General features: G+C 37.9%; 1 protein-coding gene and 1 long non-coding RNA gene across 3 annotated transcripts in view; one reads left to right on the top strand and one right to left on the bottom strand.

The window, feature by feature from the left end:
* The window catches only part of BCHE (butyrylcholinesterase), a 407570-nt gene that overhangs the window by 39645 nt on the left and 346092 nt on the right, over nt 1–21833 (bottom strand). The window contains exon 1 of one of the 2 annotated variants that reach the window (XM_061452610.1): nt 12047–12240. The exons of the other annotated variant lie outside the window; for it this stretch is intronic. The gene's annotated coding sequence lies outside the window, so the exon portion shown is untranslated. Of the gene's footprint in view, nt 1–12046; nt 12241–21833 lie in introns of those variants that run through there. 2 annotated transcript variants of the gene reach the window in all.
* LOC133268853 (uncharacterized) overlaps nt 1–21833 on the top strand; it is a 302382-nt gene that overhangs the window by 266717 nt on the left and 13832 nt on the right. The window lies entirely within an intron of this gene.

The raw sequence follows: 21833 nt of genomic DNA, 5'->3' as shown, positions 1-21833 counted from the left end.
ACAGACCCTCTCTATTTCACTCCATTTAAAATGGAAAAATAAGCTATATCTTGAAAACTGGGTACATGCTTATTCTCTGAGGGGGGCTTAGATACTCAATTGTCAACATTGGCAGATGTCCCAAAGTACTAGGCTGGTTTTGACAAATTCTTTTTCCTAACATGAAAATATGGGATAACTTTAGCAAATAGTAAGGGAAGCAGAGTAGAGGACGGATCAGCAGTGGGGTGTGTCCATGCTGCCCCAGACACTACACAGCAGTTATGACAGCAGGTGCTGAGGGAGATATGTCAGCTCAACCCAGCTGATTTGAGGTTCTTCATCCAGTAATCAAAACTGTCACCTACTCTGAGAGCAAAGTGAAAAGCAGTGTCTGAACTGATGGGTTATAATTATTGATGAAAACATATTAAGTAGGTAGACCTGATGTCACTCTGCTTGCCAATAATTTTTAACAAGCTGAAAAATATTCTGACGTTCCTTCACTGTGAAGCAGTATGTGTGGGAGGCGGGCACAAAGGCATTTCATCTCAGATGTGCTTGTTTTCTGTTCATAGTTATGTCTAGCTGTGGCAAAACACAGCATACTTCCAGTATCTGTTTTAGTGGGGTGCAGGAAAGTGGGAATTGCATTGCCTCCCTGTGCTTCAGTGGATTACAGGGAAAGGCTGTGAACAACAGGATTCGGCCTGTGACATTTTGTCCTCTAACTCAGTACTCAAGGAAAAGAAAATAATTATTTCTTTTCTTTCTTTCCCCCACCCCTTCACTTTTCCAAAGCTCTTTGTATAGGTTTTCAGAAATATCATCTGGTATTCTGAGTATTTTATCATATTTATGTAATGATGTATTTCTTCTATAATAAGAATAAAGCAGAATAAGAAACTTTTCATAAATTTCAGAACATTTTACATTTCATATATATTTGATAACAATAAAGTAAATGAAACTTCCGTGTGAGCTGAAGTGTAAGTTTAAATGCATTAATCATACTTCCATGTGGACTAAAGCATTTTTTTGAACCAAGATTGTGAGTCATACTTCAGACATGAACAGGACTAAAGCACAAAAATGAAACAATGAGAAACCTTAGCATTTCATCGACAAACTTACAGAAATCTTCACTGCATAAAATAATGCTACTATAGTCTCAAAGCACTTCAGCATTTCAGTGCTTCGGTAAAGGTCTCTAAGATCCCTTTCAAATCCAAACCCATACAGGTTGAACTCAAAGGTTCTTTCCATCAAGTTAAGCAAAACTGAAGAAACAGTGTTTTGGACATGTCCTGAGGATGAAAAAGGCTTGCACAGAATCAGGACCAGCCCCATCATCAGACTGGTAACAGCTTTCTAGTTACAGCTAGTGGCTTTTGTCCCGTTTTATATGATCGGTAAATGAACTGAATATGTAGTTTGTAAGAATTCTGTTCAGCAACCGCACCAGTGCCAGCTAGTAATAACATAGCCCATTCTTCAGAATCAAGCAAAATAGAACATGTAATTAATTTTATTTGAAATTTCTGTCTGATCGCAGTTGGCACCCATTTCATTTCACTGTGACATAAGATAAACTCTGAACAACGTCACATACCCTGAAGACACAGAAGAAAGAGAATAAATATTACTATTGGTATTTGAATATTAATTCTTTGTAAATGTATTACATACTTTGGTTGGCTTCATCGTAATAGAAAAAGGAAGCAAGACAAACTTGTATTTTTTTCCACACACACTTTCCTTTTGTCTTTTTCTTTTGGAAATTTTTGCATAGTACATATTGCAAGCTTTTTCTAGTTATATGCCTCTAGGTATTATCTTGAAACAAAAATTCAGACATATCCAGCACAAAACCACAAGAAATGGCTCATCACAACTGTGCCTCAAGGTTTCAGAATCTTAGATGTTGGAAAGGACCTATTAATTTATCTTTTTGCATATACCCTTACAGTCTTTTCTATTTATTCTGAAAACCTCAGGTAAAATGCTATCTTACAAATGAATTAATGAAAAACAGTTTCATTTCTGTACAGGCAACGAGTTGGTTTCTAGGGAAAGGAAATTCCTGTGTTTTTTTCTGCAGATACATGATCTGATGTATTAAAATAACCATAAACCACCAGGTTGTGCTGTTGCCCTTAAGCAATATACATCACCACAGAGCTATGCAACTGTGCTCATCTGATAGCTGTTATTTGTCTGGGAAGACCCTAAAGTCCTAAACAAACAGAAAGAAAACAAGTTCCTCAGACCCATTTTCCTTTTAATTATACAGATCAGAATTTTTTTATAGGACTTTGGCTCACTTCCTAAACCACTGGCAGTGTTTACAGGCCATGAAATTCAGGTAATAAAGTAAATAATCCATCTGCACAGGCTTAGAATGCAAACACTGCAAAGCTAACCCAGGAACTGGTCTTAGTGCAATTTCCAGCAAACCATCCATTAATGTTCATCACTGCAGTTGACTTTTATTACTATTCCATCCCCTCTTCACCCCCCCCCCCCAGCATAAAATATTTCAGTATTTCTAAACTATATGCTATTTGAAAAGTCAGGAGAGTAGTGAGGAGAGAGCTCGGAAGACACTTTGAATAGGTAAAGATTGGTGAAGATGGTGGACAACATGGCCATTTCCAGTTGGAACCTCAATGTTCCTTGCACTAGACTAACTCTTTGACTCTTATGAGTGGCTCCAGCATGCTGGACTAACCCATATTTTTTTCAGAATATCTTTAAGGTTATGTTTTTTTCATAAATTATACTTAGACTACTGTATTTCTTGCTGATTTCTGAATAGATTTAATTATTTCAGGTATTCCATTACACAGTTGCTAAGTAAATCACCACTGAACTGAGCAGAATTATTTTTTTACTTGTTCTACACAACCTATCACCTCAGATTCTGCTGTGACTTAAAACTACTTTTCCATTACGTATGACTAAGGAGATATGCTAACTGCAAAGAAATAATAACATCTCTCAGAAATTTTACAAAAGAAGAACGTGTAATAATGGCAATGCCAAGTCTGACCAAAGATCTGCGACAAATGCCAGGGAAGTCTGCAAAAGTAAAGTAGAAGAGCAGGCTAAACCTATAATAGTACAGGTAAAACTTTCCAGCCAGCAAAAAACTGTGTCTCAATAAGGAGATGTTTTTTTATCTTATTGCTACCCAGAGATTCATCTTCCTTAAATTTGTCCAAATGCTTTCTGCAACCTTGTAAACATTTGGCATCCAGAACATCTGGTGACAAGATCTGTTGCAAAAGTACATGAGCCATGAAAAACTGTTCCTTTTAGTTTGTTTTTGGACCCACCACCTGCGAGTTGTACATGGGACAGCCGAAAGAAAAACTGGCTAAGATTCAGGCCTGGATTCTGATACTTTCTCTCATAAAACTAGATAATTTAATAAGAACAGTTTCAGGGGGTTGTGATGCAAGAGAACACAAAACTAAACCAGGACCCCAAATCTTTAAACCTTGACAAAACAATGTAGGGACACATTTAGTTGAAATTTAACTTCCATGTCACTAAGCATTTGACTGTATATTTTATTTTTAATATTCCCAAATCTTTTAGCTACACTTCAACATTTTGCTTGGTGCTGGAGTAGCATTTCTATGTATGCTCTCCCCTCAATTGATGTAACATAAACTGTCTTCTATCTTCCTTCAAAGTGCTCTAAGAAAAACAGCTTTTAGCTCTGTTTTTCATGCACCTCGGTGGGAATACATTGGATAAGGAATTGCTAAAACACAAGAAACACAACTCGGGTTATTCAGCTCCCAGTGGGCATCTAGTACCATCCTAGCTTGTAGATCACACTTTAGTTGTGAATGACATGCTGCTTTCTCTTTTAAAATTGTCTCACAAAGAATACAACCAGACTTTTAGCTGCTGAAAATCACAGTAGCACTATTATAGCCTGCTTCTGTAAATCTGAGATGTGAATGTATCAATTCAGAAAGAAGATAGTTATATGTTGGACATTTTCAGATTTACTGCTGTCCAAATTATTGAGAAGAAACTACTACTATGGTGTGTCCATTAGGGTAATAAAAGTGAATAGAAAACTCTATGATTAAAAAATGGAGATAGAATCATAGAATAATAGAATCATAGAATAGTTAGGGTTGGAAAGGACCTTAAGATCATCTAGTTCCAAACCCCCTGCCATGGGCAGGGACACCTCACACTAAACCATGTCAGCCAAAGATCTGCCCAACCTGGCCTTGAATACCACCAGGGGCTGAGCATTCACAACCTCCCAGGGCAACCCATTCCAGTGCCTCACCACCTTAACAGTAAAGATTTTTTTCCTTATATCCAGTCTAAACTTCCCGTTTAAGATTTAACCTGTTACCCCTTGTCCTGTCATTACAGTCTCTAATGAAGAGTCCCTCCCCAGCATCCCTATAGCCCCCCTTCAGATACTGGAAGGCTGCTATGAGGTCTCCACGCAGCCTTCTCTTCTCCAGGCTGAACAGCCCCAACTTCCTCAGCCTGTCTTCATACAGGAGGTGCTCCAGTCCCCTGATCATCCTTGTGGCCCTCCTCTGGACTTGTTCCAACAGTTCCATGTCCTTTTTATGTTGAGGACACTAGAACTGTACACAATACTCCAAGTGAAGTCTCACGAGAGCAGAGTAGAAGGGCAGGATCACCTCCTTCGACCTGCTGGTCACACTCCTCTTGATGCAGCCCAGGATACGGTTGGCTTTCTGGGCTGCAAGCGCACGCTGCAGGCTCATGTTCATTTTCTCATCGACCAACACCCCCAAGTCCTTCTCTGCAGGGCTGCTCTGAATCTCTTCTCTGCCCAACCTGTAGCTGTGCCTGGGATTGCTCCGACCCAGGTGTAGGACCTTGCACTTAGCATGGTTAAACTCCATGAGGTTGGCATCAGCCCACCTCACAAGTGTGTCAAGGTCCCTCTGGCTGACATTCCTTCCCTCCAGTGTATCAACCGGACCACACAGCTTGGTGTCATCGGCAAACTTGCTGAGGGACCACTCAATCCCACTGTCCATGTCACCAACAAAGATGTTGAACAAGACCAGTCCCAACACCAATCCCTGAGGGACACCGCTCATTAGTGGTCTCCAGCTGGACACTGAGCCATTGACCACAACTCTTCATGCTACCATCCAGCCGGTTCTTTATCTACTGAGTGGTCCATCCATCAAATTGATGTCACTCCAATTTAGAGACAAGGATGTCATATGGGACAGTGTCAAGTGCTTCGCACAAGTCCAGGTAGATGACATCAACTGCTCTACCCCCGTCCATCAGTTCTGTAGCCCCAGTATAGAAGGCCACCAAATTGGTCAGGCAGGATTTCCCCTTAGTGAAGCCATGCTGGCTGTCACCAAGCACCTTGTTGATTTTCATGTGCCTTAGCATGCCTTCCAGGAGAATCTGCTCCAAGATTTTGCCAGGCACAGAGGTGAGACTGACTGGTCTGTAATTCCCCGGGTCATCCATTTTCCCTCTCTTGAAAATGGGGGTTATATTCCCCTTTTTTCCAGTCATGGGGAACTTCACCTGACTGCCATGATTTTTCAAATATGATGGACAGTTGCTTAGCAACTTCATTTACCAGCTCCTTCAGGACCCGTGGATGGATTTCTTCAGGTCCCATGGACTTGTGTACATTCAGGTTCTTAAAATGGTCTCGAACCAGATCCTCTCCTACAGTGGGCCCAAGGTCTTCATTCTCACGGTCCCTGTGTCTGCTTTCCAAGACTTGGGAGGTTTGGGGTTTTTTTTTTACTCAGTTTTAGTTTCCTGTTAGGGTGGTGAGGCACTGGAATGGGTTGCCCAGGGAAGTTGTGAATGCTTCATCCCTGGCAGTGTTCAAGGCCAGCTTGGACAGAGACTTGGGTGTCATGGTTTAGTGTGAGGTGTCCCTGCCCATGGCAGGGGGGTTGGAACTAGATGATCTTAAGGTCCTTTCCAACCCTAACTATTCTATGATTCTATGATTCTAAGATCCTCTCCTACAGTGGGCCTAAGGTCTTCGTTCTCACAGTCCCTGTGTCTGTATTCCAAGTCTTCGGTGTTGTGGTCAGAGCATTTGCCAGTGAAGACTGAGACATTAAGAAGTCATTCAGAACCTCAGCCTTCTCCAAATCCAGGGTAGCCAGTTCTCCTGATAGCTTCCAGAAATCATTTTGGAGATCATTCTGTTGTAGTTTTAGAATGCTTGTGACGGAATCTGTCACCAAAACTTATTACAAAAATTTGAAAACTACAGGGTAAAATGTAAATTTCTACCATGGATTAAAACTATTCATGAGATAGAGAAAACAAAGTAGAATAAAAGTGATCTAATTCTTGACATACAGAGAGTTTAATAGGAAGTGCCCCAAGACTTGCTTCTGGGACTGATTTTTGTCCCTGTAAGTCCCTAGCAAAAAATACTAGCTTACTCTGCAAATATTCTACACTTCTCTATTGCAATAAATACTTGCTTGCTTTAGATTAGTCTTTATGTCTTAACTCATAATAGCACCCACAAGACTAGGTGCATGCAAAGAGGAAGCTTAATCTTAATGTGGTTACACTTCAGCAGAAGTGTCCCAAGGGAAGAATCTGTGTTACTAGTGATTGCTCATAAATCAGAACAAAGGCAATTTTTCTTTTATACTATTCAGTGAGTTTGAAGCTCTGTAAGGCAGACAAAGCATACTTTTCCTTTGTATGTTGAAAAAATGTGGCAACCACACTGCTGCTATATAAAGCATTTGCTATTATGTCTGAATGAATGGCATGCAGTGTCTAAAAGAGTCTATAAATCCAAAGTAAACTGTCTTAAAGGTTTAAGTCAGTCTGTATGCAGATGCTCATCATAGAATAGAATCATAGAATCATAGAATAGTTAGGATTGGAAAGGACCTTAAGATCATCTAGTTCCAAACCCCTGCTGTGGAAGTACATGGTATACAATTTTTCCAGTAAATGTAGCCAATTGGAAAAAATGGTAGAGGAAATTTCATGAAGATGAAGACTCATGAATCTACCAATAAAGACACTCATGGTTTCAGAGATGGTTGTTTAACTCTCAAAAAAAACCCCAACCAACCTTCTAAACAACTCAGTAAAAATGTCTGCTTATTCTTCAAAAGCATCCAAAATGGGATAATGTGTTCCAAGCAATTAATAGCAAAAACATAAAGTCCAATGAAAAAGTTTGCTGTTATTTCACATCCTCTTGATTTTGAATTCAGTTTCAATCACAGCACAGAAAACATGGAAAATGTTCAGAAGAAGTGATCAGCAATATCTTCTAGGCAACAAGAGCTTTCAAAAATGTAAAAGCAGTTTGGTGCACAGTTCTGCTTCTTTTTTTGACCAGAAAAACAAGCAAAAGTCTTTCAACTGTGCAGTATCATGAAAACATGAAAAGCTGCCATAGTTGCACTGATTAGAGGAATCTGACTCAATTATCCTTTGCACATTTATCAAGGTAAAAATACTAAGTACAATGAATACTTATGATTCAGAACATAAATTGATTAGCAGTTGGTTCAGCCAAAACGTTGTCTTCATGGTGTATTTTGTAGTTGATCATCATGGCAGGAGAAATTGGCAGAATACAAAGTTAAACATTAAATTTCCATTATCAGCTGATCAGCAATGATCTCAGAAAGTCAGTTGCCTTATGCCAGTATATATTGATATATGTGATTGTGTAATGTTTTCATTTATGTTATGAATAATGCTGCCTAGTGTAGGCCATCTAAAATGTTTAATTTTTCTAAATATGTGGTTGGAAACAACACCAGCTTATACAGTACATTTCACTTTTTGAGAATAATGTAGAGCTGAAGTCAATAATAGTATTTTATTTCAGATTGTGTCTAGGACATGCAAAGCATTTGCCTTTAATTCACAATGCAAGATTGGCAGTCGTGATGTCTTGATGGTCCCTGTAGGGAAAGTGATAAAAATCAACAGTTGATATCCACCAAGGAAGGAATTCAGAATGTATTCCTGATCTTTAGTGATATTGCTAAGGATTTCAAAAATTTCAAAAATTATATTCAGAATATTTTAAAATATGTATTTTCTAGACTTTTTCCTTTCCCTTGTCTCAAATACATGGATTAAGGTAAGACTGAGGATACTAGTTTATTTTGTTAAAATGTAGGCATCTCTGTTTCCTTAGATGCCTCAGTGTTCACGCAGTTCAATTAAGCTAGAAGGCCTACTAACTTTAATAATGCCAAAAAGCATCTGTTCGCTGGAGCAGGCTGATAGCTTCTACCCAATTTTTCTCTTCTGAACAAGTTGTTTAATAAAAAACATTTTTTTCCTTCCACAGCAAGATTCCTTAAGACTTCCTGCTCACCAGGTCCAGACCTCTACTGTTATAAGAAATCATTAGATATTATTTCAGTCATTGCTTTATTAAGCGTAATCTTGTAGATTTTGCCCACTTTGCTTCTAATGGAAGATAACTGACAATCTCAATCACTTGTGATCAGAAACCTTACTCCCCTTTACAGAATAAATATATCTAAAACTATTTTTATTGAGTGCTACCATTTCCTCTTATGTTTTCCTCTCATCCATATTTCTTTATAGTTAAATTTATAAGAAGAAAATATTTGCATTAGCTGCACCATATATCTAAGCTAAGACAACCTGTTTCAGTCTATCAGGCTTTTTGGATATAGGAAACAACTTAGTTTCCCCTCATTATACAAGTAAACCTTGTCCACCCTTTCTCTATTTGAAAGAATCACTCTAAGCATGGAGGGCTCAGAAATATATTCATCATTACTGGAAAATATATCAATATCTTACACCTTAGGTTCTATTTCTGTACATCCATTCCAATGAAACTTCCCTTGATTAACCAGAGCTGTCAAATTCTATTGTTTGTCCCTGAGTGCATGACTTGGGTTGATTTGGCATTACAGAACCAAATAAGCTTGTGTGATAGTTTGAGATGAAAACAAATGCAGGAGTACCAGAAAGTCATCCAAGATGTAAATTTTGCTTTCTGACTGCTCTGTCACGTTTCCTTGGCTGCCCTGAGCCAATGCAGGGCTTGCAGTCTCAGGTCTAGATGTCATCAACAGCACCAGTAAGATGTATGCCAGTAACTGTGTTATTAGAGTCTTATTTGAAAAATAAAATGAATCTATAATGTTTTCAGCATTGCATAATGATGTACTTATTTGAAAATCTAAACCATACTTTTTCTTCCCAGCCTAAGTTATAAAACTTTGTCTTGTTTCTTTGAAGTCAAGCTGGTAGAGAGCAGGCCATCAAGAGCAATGGATAAAAAATGTATTAAAGAAAAATAAATGCTTTTTGAAAATCAATTATTCTACACAGAAATGAAGGCCCGCTGGACTGTCCAGAGTAATTCCTTCTGCCTCCCACACTTGATCTACAGGATCCCAGTGCCTATTCTTCCCTCTGGGATCATTGACCCCATCTATTTTGTAGCTCTGTTTTGGGTGAGAGAAATGAGGAAAGACAATTTCTTGAATCAGAGAAACTGGGGGAAAAGGGATAAAGAAGTAAAGGAAATAAAAGCATGAAAAGTGGTACAAAGTAGGGCTTGGATAATCTAGAGGGAGTATAAGGACCTAGTCTGTCTTTTTTGTAGGTGAGGTAGTAATTAAACACTATCACTAGACGATCTACAAATGCACCTCTTTGCATGGAACTGAGTCAGGAGGAATTGAGTACCCAGACTTTTTTTCACAATTCTGTCCAAATTCCTTCCCACTGCAGCTTTGCACCGATATTCCTGTTCTGCTAGGTACAAAGTAAACTGCTTTGGCTCGAGGCAGGAAGCAACCACATTGCCAGTCCAGAGCATGCACTCACACACACAAATACATGCACACCTTTCAGTGGAAATATCTTCAGTTCTTTTTCGTCTTCAGAAAGGTGCTTTCTGTAATTCCATATTGACTGAAAGGATTTTCAGAGGAAAATACATCCAAATTAAAAATTCTTCACTTTAAAAAACATGGAAAGAAAATTGCTGTTTAACAGTCATACTTCTGCCAGAGAAAAACAGGTGTAGAAAGGGAAGAGAAGCCTTTCCAAGGGTTTTAAAATGGGGAAAGCCTGGGAACTTTGGTTTTCAGAATTCTTAGAAATGCAATGATTCGCTGCTATGGCTCACTAATACAAGCGTGCTAGTTATGGTAGAAGTGCAGAGATGTTTGTGCAAGGACTAAAAGGAGCTCAGAGACCCTGTAGCAGTCTGACATCTCCAGGATCCAAAGATCTGAACACAAATGCTGCCTATCCAGAAGCAAATCTATAAAATGGGATTAATCCCAGGAGGGAGAATGCAAAGATGTAAATAACCACCATTGCAAAGTCACACATGTTAATCAGCTTAGTTACCTACAGAATTGACCTCACCACTATATCAGCTAATGATTAACTTCATCTGTGCCACAGTCCTTGTGTCAGATGGCCTTGGGGTAGGCAGGGAGGTGATAAGGGAAAAAGCTGAGCAAAAGTCATGTGTCATGAGGCAGCTGAAGAAGTAGTGCTCCGCTCCAAGCAGCAAGCTGTCACGCATGTTACGTTAATAACTATAATTTTTAACTGCGAAAGTGCGGGGATATCAGCAGTGCCTTGATGAGCTGTGATCAAGGATTAGCTGCAAACAGCCTCCTTGCGCAGGAGGAGTTTCCCCAGACCAAAAAGCACAAAGCTTCCCCAGCAGAAACAAACAGCGCTTCTGAGTGGCACCATCAAGTGATGGTAAACTTCAGTGCCTTGAGTTTTGCTAATCTCACAGCACAACTACAGTGCAAAGAAAAACACATTTGAAGGAGCAACCTTATTGCCACCAGTTATGTGCCAGTGGAGTAGAAAGAAATCAGCTCAGACGTGTTCGCTCTATTTTTCTGTTTATAACATGCTTTGCACAAAAGACATCTGACAGTATGATCGGCTAGAGAGAAATAGCTGCAGACTGCAGTGGAAGTTTAAGTACATTTATTATGGCTGGATTTTTGATGATTGGAGAATGCACAGTGGGATCTAGGAGATGGAAGAAACTGACATTTAAAACATTTTAATTCCACCTTGATGTCCCGCTAACACTTTAAAGAGAAATGAGTACATGCGGTTTCATTCCACACTGATGTATAATTTTATCTCAGTTTACTCAACCTAATGCTAATTCTCACTCCAATATTACCGTGAAATTTTAAGACTGACATTGACTTTTTTTTATCATGATAGATTTAGATGTTTTTTCCTCCTCCACAGCACTGCTGATTCCTGCAACAGTTTTCGTTGCACAGCGATGACCCCACATAAGCTGGGTACCAGCCTACTCCTTGCCTTTAGATGTGTTTGTACATGTCATAGAGTCACTTGTTGTCCCACCGTGTGACATAGAAGTGTCTATATACCCTTTTTGTGGTTGTTTGAGATTATTTAGTAGTAAAATATAATAGTAAAGTATTGAAATACATTTAACTGCCTATTCATTCTCCTGGAGCTCATTTTGCCTTTTCAAGAATAAAGAGTATAGAAAGGACCAACCATATGCCATTTTTAGTCATCAGCAATTAGTTAATTTGCTTTTGGGATGCCTACAGAGGAGTACCCCCAGTTTCCTGCATAACATTTTTTGTCTGTGCACAGCTCAAAGCACAAGGCAAGGTAGGTCTAGCAGACTGTTCCAGGCTTTGGGTGCAATTCAGTTCATTTTCCTCAAACTGCACTTGGGATTTTCATGGCTGACTGCAGTTTTGAACACCCAGCAGCTGTTTTGGTGTGGTGCCAGCAATAATCTGCACAGGACTGTCAGCCACCAAAGGGACAGTCCGAACTTCAGGACTAAAGGACACCAAGGACCCAGAGCCCCCAGCCACAGAGCCGACCAGTCCAGCTGGTGCTGTTCTCATCACTTGACTACTAAAATGCTATACCCATGATGTTGGCAATAAATTAGCATGGAAATGGGGATGGGGAACAGCATGCATTTATTTACTCTAACCCTGTCTGATCAAATCAGCATTTCCTCTCCTGCATTTAAAACTCTTACCTGAAAAGGAAGCAGAAAAGATCAACCTCAAAAGCTGATATTCCAGTCTTGCTGCTTCTTTCTTTGAATGAAAGAGCTTTTTCAGGTCAAGAACCAACTAAAAAGCAGCCAATATATCCGCATTTGCTGGTTTCCCTGCTGCCAGATAAACATCAGGTAAGGAGCCAGGAACATCACATGACTCGAAAGACACACTACTCTTCGTATGCATATAACGTACTGAAGTAAGGACACTTTGGAAAACATCTGAAGGAAACACACACATTTCTGCTTGCTTTGTTTACACATCTGTGGATTTTCCACTTTGCTGAGACCTTTGACTATTATAGTGTATTTTTATGGTTGCTGAGAGGACTGGAGTTTTTTTCTCTGTTTCAAAATTCTTTCCAAGCTCCAAAAGACGTACATGTAGATTTTCTTTTTTCTTCAACTTTTGAATAAAACTTTTGCAGTTTTAATTCACAGGATTGGTTTGTCATTTGAGTAGAATGTGCTAGATTGCACATTGATTTATTGGAAATAAAGTAGCATTAAACTCTAGTGTAACATAGCCATTCAACTCATTTATTTAATTTTTATATCTGGCATTACTTGGCTGTATGAGTGTAAGATGTCATTTCAGTGCTTGGGACTGAGAAAAAGCTCTTGATTCTGGTCAGCGGGTGCTGTGGTATTGAGCTACTTTCTCATTCATTTCCAATATTCTGATGGAAAATAAAAGAGTTGGTTTTGTTTTGACTGGTTGGTTGTTTGGCTTTTTTGTTTGTTTGGGTTTTTTTTGTTTGTTTTTGAGTTTTTTTTATTGTTTTTTGTTTTTTCTTTTTCTTTTTGATAGTATTTTCTGTATTTTAATTGAATAAACCCTCCAAAATTTTACTCCAGAAATAAAATGTCTGAAAAATTATTCAAGTTTTGAGGAGGCTGAGCATTCAGTTTTCAGCAAATCTGCAATTATCTGCAATTTTGTCACCTGATTATCTCCTTAGTTCTGTATGTATTTGCCATCTGTATTATAAATTTTTAAATAATTTATTTTATTTTTAGCCCCCTAAAACAACACAAGGAAGTTAAGGTGGGTATAACATTTGATTTGCTCTATCTGCTCATACAATCATTCCCAGGCTGAAGAGCATGTTGCTGTTATGCTTTTGGATCCATAAGGTGAAGCATTAAGCATCTTAAAAGGTTCAAATGTGACCATGTCCTAAGGTGCAGAGAGACTAGAGCCATTCTTTATTCGGTAGTAAACTACAAATGGGTGTTTGCAGCCAAAGCAAGCACAGCTACACCAGTAGCATGTTTAGCTAATTAGGCTAAAACTAATGATTAAGTTGTAACACCTGAAATTGTGGTGGTAACAGGTGATGTGTGTGACACAGATTGTGAGTCTTTTGAAGGAGAGGGGTGGTGGGAGCTAGGTAGGCCTTCTGGTTGTTCAGCTTTAGGTTAGTGCTCTTAGGTTTTCCATGGATACCTGTTCTGGGACCCTTTATGCAGCCTAGTTAAAGCAGAGTCTTTCCCCACCCATGGTAAGTCTGTGCCTTGCTGTGGTAAGCTGAGTGGTATCTTAAATGTAGTGTTTCTCTGCTCAGTTTCTGACTATGCCCACCCATGATTTTTTTCTGTTCAAGAATGATTCTGCTCATTACCAGAGCATCTGATCAGATTTTTTTATTTAGAAGTATGTATATTTAAAATGTTAAAAAAAAAACAAAAAGGCATTTTTAGCTTTCAGTGATATTGTGCTGAGTAGAGCTAAGGGACACCAAAGGAGTCTCCTATGACTGAAGCCTGTATAAGATTGCTAAGCAAAGATATGAGTGTGCTTTCAGAGGAAAGCTGGACTAGGGAAATAGTTTTCAGGTTGGGAAATTCATTAGGAAACCAGACTGGAGCTTCTGAGTTAGAAGTTCTGTTTATTTCTATCATATTTAAGAAAGTATTGCTTGTTTTATGTAATCTGGAAATAAATAATATTGTACCTAGGAAATACTTCACTACAGCCAAAGATCTATTATTTTATAGAAGCAGACTGCTGGGGTTACTTATTCTGATTATTATTCTTTGAAAAATGTTTATTGACACTATGATAGTTCACCTATGGTGTTAAACCTATTCTATATACGTTAAGGCAGCTTTGGCTTTCAATGCTGTAATTTCTAAATAAAATCTACACACAATTCACAAGACTTTATTGGCACTTTTAATCCTTGACCCGTTTATATAATAATTATTAACTAGCTTAATTCTGAGAACTATGTCCATGTTATGTTTTTAGACAAGATATTTTGGTGTGATAAAATGATGCTTATTACAAGTCAAGGTTGCTTTTGCTCAACTGGAACAGCCGCATTAATTCTAAGTTCAGTGTAAATAAGAAACAGAATAAATGTTTTCCAAGTAGAATAACAAACTTTGCAATGAATAAAACATATTCATGCTTTTAAATGCAGAAAACAAGTGTGCAGAAACACAAAATTTCAGTTTTGAAGAATGTCAGAACAACTTGTAATCTGTGCTTTAGATATTTTTTTCTCTTTCATTTTGAGTTCTTCATTTTTTTCCAGCCTTAATCTTGAATCTGTTTAATTTCAGGTATTTATAATTTGTGCATATATCCAAGCCTGAATTTTATTTCAGTTTGAATTGGGTTTGATTCTGAAAGTCTTTTCAGACAAGTGCAAATCAGAGCACCCACTGACTGAGTATACCTGGGGATAAACTACAAACACAGCAACCCCCCACTAATAACTTAATCTGACTCACATAATAGCAAGACTCCATTGATGTCAATGATGCTATTATAATTTGTGTAAGGATCAGAAGATTTATTGGTTTTAATATTTTACTATTAGATTACTTTTCACATTAGTGCTTCCTTGACTTCAAGTCAAGAAAATAATTTCCTAAAAGATACTTGGATAAACAAAATGCATCCAGTTTCATAACTTTCATTCTATAAAATACATTTTCCAAACATCCTACCATCTTTTTTCTGCACATTTCCAATTTCCATTACTGGTTTGGAAACTAGGCTGCAGAATGAAAAAGATCATTCCAATAATTATTTCACCAGTGCTGCAAAGACATATGTCACCATTTCTCTGCTTTTTCTTTTTCCTGTCCTTATGCCTTCAGGTTTTGTGTCTTTTATCTTTCTTGCAGCATTGTGCTAATGATTTATTTTCAGCTTGTTATCTATGATCCTTGTTTCTGCAGTGCAGGATATGTTGATTTTTATAAGCGCAGATTTATGACATTGCAGATGTGCAAAACATGTTTGTCTATATTAAAATATACATGATTTACACTTAGACATGGCAAGCCTTCCCTACTATTTCTTTAATCCATGATTTTTCATTATTATTAAATTAAGAGATGCTCCTTTAGAAAAAGCCAGAAATTATTTTTCAGTGTGTTTTAACATACACTATAGTAGTGTATAAAGTTTAAAAATAGTGGTTTAATGTTACTTAAGTCTATTGCTGATCATTAAAAATGATACTAGTGTAAGTGAAGTCCTACACTTTAACACATACTGAAATATGACGTGGTATCAATCTTCCACTAGTGTAAATAACCATGCTGAAATTGAAATAAATGAACTTGTGATCATTTTTACCGAGTAAGTATTGGTATTTCCTGAGTTTGCAAATATTATCTGCAATTGGTATTTATCTGAGTTTGCAAATATTTCACCCTGAATGAAAAAAGCTTCCTTATATGTCATCTTAAAATTTGTCTTTGCTTCCTACATTTGGTAGAGAGCTGGGAACCAAAATACAGAGGGTGAAAAATGGCAGAAATTGCTGAATGGGAATAGCTACCTCCCCTATCATGAACTGTGTTATGGGGAAAAAAAAATAAAAAATCATCTTTTCTTTATAAGTTTCTAGCAGAAGACAATAACCTAACAGAAATAATGGCAAAATATTTCCTCAGCTAAAAAATCTTTGGGTTACTGTTACAGAATCCCTAACACAGTAAAGCCTTATTTGTCTTTAAGTAGAGAAAACAGTTGAAATATATTTACATTAACACTAGATTTGAGAAAAGACTGTAACTTTGGTCAGAGATAGGTGGAAATAAAGAGATTACATGATTAAAATATAGAGAGAGTGTTTATTCATTATTAAGAACAATATATCCTATGCTATTTCTGCATCTCCTGATACAGGCTTTAAAACATGGAACTTGCACAGGAAGAGGCTAGAAAAAGATACGTCTTTCTAAGACAGATACATTTTATAGCATCATGGGGAATAGAAAAGATTACTCTCTGCATTTCAATACTTAGTATACAATCTGATTTTAAAATATCCCAAACCATATGTCTTCCATCTCTTCTATTATTCAACAATTTAATATGCTGAGTTTATTGGTATTTGCATTAAATGTCTTTCATCACTTGTATGTTCCCCTTCCCTGTTAAAATTGTACTTCTGTGTAACAAAGTGAATATTTTTATCCTTTCTATAAGCTTATGTACTCAGAGGCTTGAAAGCTGTTACGCTCCTGCTTATTCTTTATTTAGGCAGGTTATAACCACTTAATTCTTTACATTTTTTCTTCTCTCTTCAGTTCTCACAAAAACCCTTAATTTTTTTATATGTTCTCTGATTTCCTTCCAATTTAACAACTATTTTGAAGAGCATTCCTCTTGGTTGCATGCAATAGGCATTGCAGAAAATTCTTCCATTGTGATTGCCATCCCAGCCCAAAACCCTTTGAAGTCCATGGATGAGCTCCCATTGGATGCAGAGGACACTGGATCCTAAACTTGAATTTTACCTTTAAAAATTCTTGTAACATTCTCCAACTCTCTTAGAATCATAGAATAGTTAGGGTTGGAAAAGATGTTAAGATCATCTAGTTCCAACCCCCCTGCCATGGGCAGGGACACCTCCCATTAAACCATGTTACCCAAGGCTTCATCCAGCCTGACCTTGAGCAATGCCAGGGATGGAGCATTCACAACCTCCCTGGGCAACTCATTCCAGTGCCTCACATCCTCACAGTGAAGAACTTCTTTATATCTAATCTAAGCTTACCCTGCTTAAGTTTGAACCCATTACTTCTTGTTCTATCACTACAGTCTCTAATGAAGAGTCCCTCCTCAGCATCTCTATAGGCCCCCTTCAGATACTGGAAGGCTGCTATGAGGTCTCCACGCAGCCTTCTCTTCTCCAGGCTGAACAGCCCCAACTTCCTCAGCCTGTCTTCATAGGGGAGGTGCTCCAGTCCCCTGATCATCCTCGTGGCCCTTCTCTGGACTTGTTCCAACAGTTCCATGTCCTTTTTATGTTGAGGACACCAGAACTGTACACAACACTCCAAGTGAGGTCTCATGAGAGCAGAGTAGAGGGGCAGGATCACCCCCTTTGACCTGCTGATTACGCTCCTTTTGATGCAGCCCTGGATACGGTTGGCTTTCTGGGCTGCAAGTTCACACTGAAGCTGGCTCATGTTAAGTTTCTCATCAACCAACACCCTCAAGTCCTTCTCCACAAGGCTGTTCTGAATCTCTTCTTTGCCCCACCTGTAGCTATGCCTGGGATTGCTCTGACCCAGTGGGACCCACAGTGGGATTGAGTGCACCCTCAGCAAGTTTGCCACTGACACCAAGCTGTGTGGTTCGGTTGATACACTGGAGGGAAGGAATGCCATCCAGAGGGACCTCGACGCACTTGTGAGGTGGGCTGATGCCAACCTCATGAAGTTTAACCATGCCAAGTGCAAGGTCCTACACCTCTAGGGTTTTATCCCATGGAACTTTACTAAGCCAGTTCCTGAAGAGGCCAAAGTCTGCTCTCAAAGCCCAGGGCAGTGAGCTTGCTGCACGCTCTTCTCACTGTCCTGAGGATCTCGAACATGACCATCTCATGATGGCTACAGCCAGGGCTGCCCTGGAGCATCACATTTCCAACCAGCCCGTCCCTGTTGGTGAGCACAAGATCAAGCATGGCACCTCTCTTTCTCAGCTGCTCTGTTACTTGCAGGAGGAAGTTGTCTTCCACACAATTAAGGAATCTCCTGGATTGCTTGTACTGTCCCTCCAACAGATATCAGATGGTATATCCATTACTACTGTTCCATTTCCTACATTGCTTATTCTGATGGTTCATCTTCCAACAATCTATATGTTTCATCTTGGTTTTTTTTTGTTTGCAGTAAAATTTTGACTCTCTTGATGAATCTAGGCCATGCTTCATCCATGTTTCTTGTCAGTCACTATTTCATCCTCCTTATTGTCATTTTGGATCTTCTAGAACGAGCATAATCTATGCATTTCATTAGATCTCATCTATGTCTTTTTATATCTTATTAATGATTAAAAAAGTAAACCCAGATTAATAATCAGTATGTGTTACCCCACTGGACATTTCCAACCATCTTGTTACACAGCTGTGTATCGTAATTTTTTTCATTTGTCTTTTAGCCAGTATTCAATCCACACACAAATGTCTCCAGCCAAGCTGACTTGAATTAATTTTTCAGTTAAGATTTCATGAGGCAGTGTCAAATGCCTTACTAAAATCCAAATATCTGTCAACTGCTATACTGATCTTTTTCTTTTTTTATTTTTACTTACTTATTTTTCTCCACTCCCTCTGCTTAAAGCTCATTCTTTCAAGTGCCTCACGCAGACATCAACAACTGTTCCATGTGAGGAGCACCTTAAAATTGTGCTTGTGAACAACTGTGCTTGAATTGCCTGTTTGTCTAAGGACCATTTAACTCAGAGTTTGCAGACCATGGAAGAGACATCTCTCTCCTTGACTCTTTGCAAAGTGACTGGTGTAAACTCAAGGAGTTACAGGGTTGTTCTAACTCTATCCACTCTCAGACTTGTAATTCTCTACATTATTTTAGTTTACACATTTTGAAAATACCTCCTCTCCATTCCTTATCATCATACAAAAAGCAGCAGCTGAATTTGTAATTACATTTACTGATTCTTATGCTGATGAGGGGAAATTTCTTTCCACCTAAAGCCATCATCTGGTGTTCTGGGTGTGCCCAAAGCAGCAAATGAAGGCTTCTTAAATCCTGGGTGCTGTTCCCCAAAGAGTCTAAGGATTTGAATTTTTATGATCTTATTGCTGTATATTAATCCTCTGGCATTACAGTTGTTTTCAGAGGGACTAATCATGCAGTGAAGCATTGCTTATTGTTAATTTAAAAAGTCTAGACTGGACATTTTGAGCTATTCTGTTTCTCTTGTTGAAGGGAGGTAAGGAATAGATGGTAGCCCATTGTATTTACATATTATTGAGCATTTAGTTAATTCCTTTTATTCACTGAAAACAGTCATGAAAGTAATTGTTCTTATTGACTATATTAACTCACTGTATCCTGGATCTTCAATCATTATACAAGAAGTCTTACATGATCAAAGTGACTGTAGCTTTCTATGAACTAGAATGTATCATTTATGTCTAAGTCAACAATAAAATCTCACTAGGGTGATTATCAAATGAATTCACAGAGACTAGTTATAAGGTGTTTCTTCTTTAATTCTAGAAAAATATTACCAGGAAAACATTTTATAACCTCTTCAAACTCCTGCTAAGTAGGGGAATTAATGAGCAAGTTTTTGAAGAATTAGAATGTTATCTCATGGAAGGAAAAAAACACATAAAAAAACCCTACTTTAGCAGTAGCCAGAGACTTAGATTAATTGCTGAAGGGTTATGTATTTAATTTTACAAATCACATCTGAATCGATGAAAGATTCAAAAAGGTGTTTGAATAATAAAGAAAACCATTGAAATTAGAGAAACCCAATGGCTTCTCTTTTATTGCAACCATATTTTAAGACTTGACAACAGTTGCAGTATTCCCCTAATTTTTGCTATAAAAGGGAAGTAAACCAACAGTTTATTGTAGCAATACTTCATACTGCCCTAGTTCTGTAAATTGTCTTTAAGCTCTAGGGTAACAATGGAACATTCATGTTTTTAAATTGGATACAAATGTAGTTTCTGTGCTTTGGCTGCTGTAGCATAAATTGCTATATAGAGATTACCAGATATATCTAAACATTCTGATGCTCAGCAAATTGTGAACAATTTTTTGCCTTGCTTTACCTGCAATGCTTATAGCTTGTGCTCCTTTAAATGCTTTCTAATGTCTGGAATATAACGCAGACATTGAAACACTGAAAAATGCTTCCTGCTTGCAGGAGGTTGCATAATTCTCCTTGAAATAGACCCCAAATGATCTGAGCTCTACTAAAGTTTTAAAATGTTTTATCATAACTAATTTATAATATAAATTGGCTGACCAGTGTGAACCGGGATCTTACACTGCAATTTTTTATGAGGACATAATGTTCCCCACACAAGAATGGAGAGAAAATTGTACTTATTAAAATTTCATTTGAGAGCAGCAATGGGTCATGTACTATGTCACGGTGGTGATGCACTCTGCAGACCCCATGGAGCAGGGACTAAAGGGTGGCCTTGCCCCATACAGTCTGGGACAGGTAACAATAGGTTGATATATTTGGCATGCTGGCTGGGTGGTGCAATGGCCTGACAGTCACCTGGAGGGAGCAGCTTCAGTGTCTGAAAAAAAGGTCCTGGGACTTCTTGGAAAGCAGTTGAATATTTTGCAGGCGATGGGAGGCTGCTCATATCTGTTAAATATTCCAGATGACATCTGTAATAATTACATTTAGTAAGAAGCTAGGAAGAGAACTGTGCCATTAAGAAGCCCTTCTGAAAGCCATTTGAACTGACTGCTGTATTTTGCAGACAAGTACATAATGTGATACTGAGCAATTAAACACTGAATTAGCAATTAGCTATTGAAATGAGTAGATTGCTGATGTAGATGCGAACTGTCTCTGTAAATTCCTTACTTGTACTTTCATTACACTTCCTTTGTTGTTCATTACAGAATAGACTCGTACATTCTCTGTAGGAAGGAAAATACATTTTAGAGCTATTAAGTGTTAATGATCAGATTGTAAGGTCCTATTACTTTTTTATTTATCTTAAGATATTCAGCAAGAGAGCAAATAAGCAGCACAGCTTCTGCAGAAGTATCTTTGAGAAGTCTGGATGAGATTAGTGGGAGGCTTTTTGCAAGAATAGACATGTAGCTTTGAATTCACAAAGGGTAGGAAGGCCAGTTGTTAACTGCAAGATTAGCAATGCAGTCATCTGACATTTTAAATATGAGAGATCTGAAACATGAAAACAAATTAAGCCTTGCTATGGATGAGAAAACATTACGTGAAATTATGTATGTATTTAGAGCTTAGCTACAGCAACAGATCCCGAGTCTGGGAAAAAAGGTATTTACAAAGATGTACAAAGCTGCCTTTGCATCTTACCTCCAAATTGATATAAAATTCGCAATAATTAGAAATTAACTTTTAAGAGAATAAATGTATAATAAGCAATGTGAAACAATCTTTTTCTTGATTCTGAAATTAACAAATATATTGAGGTTTAATTGGTAAGGGTTTCTAAGGAGAATAATTGTAAAGTAATGTAGCATGTTCTTATTTGGTTTTAGTGCTTTGGTTGTAGACTTCCTTTTTTTCTTTTAATCTCAAACTGATGTTAGAGAAACCTTGAATTTGTTATAATAGGGAAAATGGTAGTTTCTTTATTGCTGTTCTCTTGTCTCAGAAAAAACTTGACAAATATGTCTATCATCCAGTTCAGAAGAGGCAGCAAAATCTGGATGCTGTGGAAACTCATATTAGTTTGAGGTAGCAAACATAGTTTCCATATCTCCAGACTTATACCTTGTTTAAAAGTAAATGTTAGAT

This window comes from Pezoporus flaviventris, unplaced genomic scaffold (genome assembly GCF_033815535.1).
Source record: "Pezoporus flaviventris isolate CSIRO_AGI_PZ_B2104156 unplaced genomic scaffold, CSIRO_AGI_Pfla_v1 ptg000013l, whole genome shotgun sequence".
In the NCBI taxonomy this organism is placed as follows: Eukaryota; Metazoa; Chordata; class Aves; order Psittaciformes; family Psittacidae; genus Pezoporus; species Pezoporus flaviventris.
The sequence above is the reverse complement of the archived record's forward strand: the minus strand, read 5'-3'. Positions and strand labels throughout refer to the sequence as shown.